The 4,561-nt window shown below is 42.1% G+C and overlaps 1 protein-coding gene and 1 pseudogene across 1 annotated transcript in view; both read right to left on the reverse strand.

The window, feature by feature from the left end:
• LOC102819479 (A disintegrin and metalloproteinase with thrombospondin motifs 6-like) overlaps positions 1 to 4,561 on the reverse strand; it is a 530,326-nt gene that overhangs the window by 77,075 nt on the left and 448,690 nt on the right. The window lies entirely within an intron of this gene.
• Positions 1,281 to 1,789, reverse strand: LOC102816072 (annotated as a pseudogene).

A 4,561-nucleotide genomic window follows, 5' to 3' on the forward strand; every position in this document is an offset into this window, starting at 1 on the left:
GCCTGACCCAAGCCATGGTATTTTCAATAACCTCATATGCATGCAAAACCTGCACAGTGAATAAGGAAGACCATAGAAGAATTGATGCATTTGAATTATGGTTTTGGAGGAGAATAATGAAAAGTGCCATGGGCTGCCAAAAGAAACAACAGATCTGTGTTGGAAGAAGTCCAGCCAGAGTGCTCCTTGGAGGACAAAATGGACAAACTTTGGACATACTTTGGACATATTGTCAGGAGAGACCAGTCACTGGAGAATGATATCATGTTTGGTAGGGTGGAAGGTCAGAGAAAAAGAGGAAGACTCCCAGCAAGATGGACTGGCAAAATGGCAGCATCAGTGGGCCCAAGCATGGCAATGATAGTGAGGTTGGCCCAGGATCAGACAGTGTTTCATTCTGCTGTGCATAAGGTCACTATGAGTCGGTACTGACTTGAAGGCACCTAATGACAACAACAACAGATATCATTCTCCTGAATTATTTTAGGTAAATCCAGTGTCTTTTTTTCCTCATGAACATTTTCTAGTTCTGCCTCTTGGTAATTTGTTTCAACTGTGTCTTGTTTCTTTTTTTTTTCAAAATATGTATTTTAATTCTGTTTCATAAAAATATGTCACTTGAACATGGATTAGAAAACATGACACTGAGAAGCTTGTTTTCTGGGAAATGCAAGGAAAAGAAAAAAAAATTCTTAATATGTCCAATGACAATGTTCAATGGATCTTCTTCCATCAAAGGCTGTAAAATGCTGTATGTCCTCTCCCCAGTGTACTTGCTCCCAGAGTCAACTCACCCTCTTTATCTCGCTCTAGCTGATACAAGTTAATTTCCACACCACTCCCCTTCTTTCAGTTACAAAGTATGGGTGCTAAAGACCCTGGGCTCTGACCAATGATCAGAATTGTCCTTTAATCCAGCAACCCATAGGCAGTGGGACCCAAAGACCTACCACCAATCCCCAGGGCAGAGGCCACAGAGCTGGCATTGTTTCCATTGTCTCAGGAAGAAGGAGCTAAAAGCTGGCCCTCAGCACAAATCAAAGTCTAATAAGAAAAAGGAAACTTTCGTTCTTTCTTTCTTTTTTGCAGCCATTCCATCTTTAGAAACAAAGGAAAAACAGAACACTTTTCCATTCTTTTGCTTTTATTAAGTTCTGAGCTTCAACAGGATTTGCAAGCACAAAAGGGTTTAATCAAATCAAAAGAACTTTACCCTGGCTGGAGATAGTAAGAAAGGTCAGTGTGATGATTTGTAGTTAGATGTTGAGACCCTTAGCTCTTCACATGGCTGCCAGCCCTACAGAGACAACCCAGTGAGAACCAAGACAACTACTCCAGACTGGTATAGCTGGGGAATCTTCAGGCCTTTTCCTAGGTCCCACATCAAGTGTCAAATTCCATTCCAGGTGTGATTCATGAGAGGTGAGACAAGTGCAAAGTTAGCTGTGTAGTTGAATGCTGGATCCAGACTCAGGGACTTCACAAGTTCCAAATGAGACTCAAAATTCCTGGGGATCAACAGGGCAGACAAGCCAAAAAGAGAGACTCCTGCACTTAAGGTAATACCACAGCCATGGTGGCAAATGGACATCACCATGGGAAGAGACCAATCATAAATAGTGATGTGGGGAGACAATGGATGGTTTAAACCCATGTTCTTATTCCAGAACCACTTCATCTCTTCTTTGCTTGTGGTTCCCAAAGGAACAGCATTTTTGATACAGAGCTGAGGGCTAAGCTGGGCACAGAGGCAATGACGGCTAACAGGTCTCAGCAAGAGAGCAGCCATCTTGGATTCCAGCTATGTCTTGATTCTTTATGTGAACAGAAATTGTCTGCCGCTTTCAAGACTTTGTGGCTTTGTATTTGTATTAAATTGATGAATGTATGTTGGTATATTCTTAGGCACTCACCAACTTGGGAGTGTTCAGGAGATGAGTTTGTACTCCATTCTCTCTTTGATGTTCATGCAGTTCAGTTCAGGGTAGATTTAGCTAATATTGGTTGTTATCATTGATCCGGTGTATAGCAGCTGGTATTGACTCTTGGCCAATTGGTGGGGTTGTAGAGGGTATGACTGTAGCTTGGCTGCATGGCCTCAGTTGCTGTCTCCTGTCAAGTGAGGCAAGAAGAGAAAACACACAAAAAAGAAAGAAGGAAAACAAACCAGCAAACAACAGCAAAAAAAAATAAAAGAATATCAATGAAAAAAGTGGCAGTATTTTTCTCTCTACCAATAAGCAGTATGCCTTGGTGCCACCTTGGTGCCTTTTGCCTTCACAGCCATCTGAGAAAGTTCAAGATGGTCACGTTGTACCTGGATGGCCTGCACAAATCACCAATTTTTTCATTCTTTCTTTTTCTCTACTCTGCACATACGTTCAGCAGCTTCTCCTAATGAGAGTTAGTCCAGAGCCAGCCAGGGCCAAGTTTGCAGATTTGGAGCAGGGCCCACCCAACTGGTTATTGCAGAAAGCACCTCCCCACTTCAGTGGGATTCACAACCCCAGCATTCACCTCCCTTTGGTTCTGACAGACTGGAGAGCGGGAGCTTCCCTGGGGGTGTACTCTGATGGAAGCTGGCCCACTATGTTCAGCAAGGGATGTAGGGAACAACAACAAAAAAATAACACCTTTGTTTGTGTAAGTCACAGGTAAGTTTCTGCAATACAAATTCTTGTTGCTGAAGGCTCTCACAAGTGCTCAAGATGGCTGCAGCAAGTCCATACGTCCAGTCAGAGGCCACAACTCAGCAGTCACATTTTTTTGCTGCATCTGCCCAGCTCTCTATCCTAGTAAGCATTCAATCACTTCTGATGCTTCATCTGATGCTCAGAGTTCTAGGATTACCATCTGTGTCTGTCTCATTTGGTTTTCCATATCTTTGTTAAAGAGGATCCAAAGAGCTGTTCTGCCTAGTCCGCCATCTTGCCTCACCTCTCCTGTCACTTTATTTTCATAGACATTTACTGAAAGTGCGGTTCCTGGACAAAGGGTTATCAGTATCCTTGCAAGGTTATTACAGAAGTAAATCCTGACATCGTATCCCAGACATCTTTAATCAGAAACTGGGAGTCAAACCAACACCAAACCCATGACTTTCAAGTTGATTCCCACTCATTGTGACCCTTTAGGTCAGAGTAGAACTTCCTCCATAGGTTTTCCAAAACTGTAAACCTTTACTAAAGCAGACTGCAAAAGTTTTCCCCTTTGAAGTAGCTTGTGGGCTCTACACACTGACCTTTTGATTAATAGCTGAGTGCTTAACCATTGCACCATTTGGACTCAAAACTGCAGGTTGTTGCTAAGTGCTATAAAGTCAGTTACAACTCACAGCAACCTTGAATAGGGTTTCCACAGAGTGGCTGGTGGGTTTGAACTATCAACCTCAAGGTTAGCAGCCAAGTGCTTATCCTACAGTGTCACACCAGGGCTTCCAAATCTGCAGTCTTTGTTTCAACAAGCTTTGCATTTTAATAAGCTCTGATGCATGCTAGAATTTGGGAGTTGATGGCACTCAACAACAACAACTTCTAGTCAAATAGCAGTAAAAAAAGAGTGTTGGTGTTGGTGGTGTGCCATTGAGTTGATACAGGGTTTCTGAGGCTGTAAATCTTCATGGAAGCAGAAGGACTTATCTTTTTCCCATTGAGTGGCTAGTAGATTTGAACTGCTGACCTTGCAGTTGGCAGCCCAACACCTAACCCACTACTCTACTAGGGCTCCTCAAAAAGAGAATGTGACTAACTGAAATGAAATGATGAATGCAAAATATTTATTATCTGGAGGACCTTGCAAAGTCACAATGTAAAGATACACAAGCATATATTACTATTTAAATGAAAAATCAAACTCTTATATCTTTATTTTTTAAAATAACACAATTTTTCACTAACCAGTCAAACTTTATCCATTAACACATTACAACAATCATTAACTCAATGATAGTAGGTAAATGTGAGAATCAGGTAAATTATAGAATATACAATACTTTGGGTAAGAAATAAAGAAACAAAAATTCTAATAGGTGTGACAATGGAATGTTGTTGTTGTTAAATGCTGTTGAGTTGGTTCCAACTCATAGTGACCCTTATAGGGTTTCCAAGGCACAGCTAGTGCGTTTGAACTGCCAACTTTGCTGTTCAAACTGTCCTTGCAGTCTAATGATTGTCCTAGATCAACACACAAGGATTCTGACAATGGAATTTAGTTGTTGTTAGGTGCCATCGAGTTAGTACTGATTCATAGTGACCTTTTGCACAGCAGAAGGAAACACTGCCCAATCCTGGGCCAACCTCACTATTGTTGCCATGCTTGAGCCCGTTGATGCTGCCACTTTGCCAATCCATCTTGCTGGAGGTCTTCCTCTTTTTCTCTGAACCTCCACCTTACCACACATGATATCCTTCTCCAGCAACTGGTCCCTTCTGACAATATGTCCAAAGTATGCAAGACTAAGTTTGACCATCCTGGCCTCCAAGGAGCACTCTGGCTGCACTTCTTCCAACACAGATCTGTTGGTTCTTTTGGCAGCCCATGGCACTTTCAGTATTCTCCTCCA

Source organism: Chrysochloris asiatica, unplaced genomic scaffold (genome assembly GCF_000296735.1).
Source record: "Chrysochloris asiatica unplaced genomic scaffold, ChrAsi1.0 scaffold00318, whole genome shotgun sequence".
Taxonomy (NCBI): Eukaryota; Metazoa; Chordata; class Mammalia; order Afrosoricida; family Chrysochloridae; genus Chrysochloris; species Chrysochloris asiatica.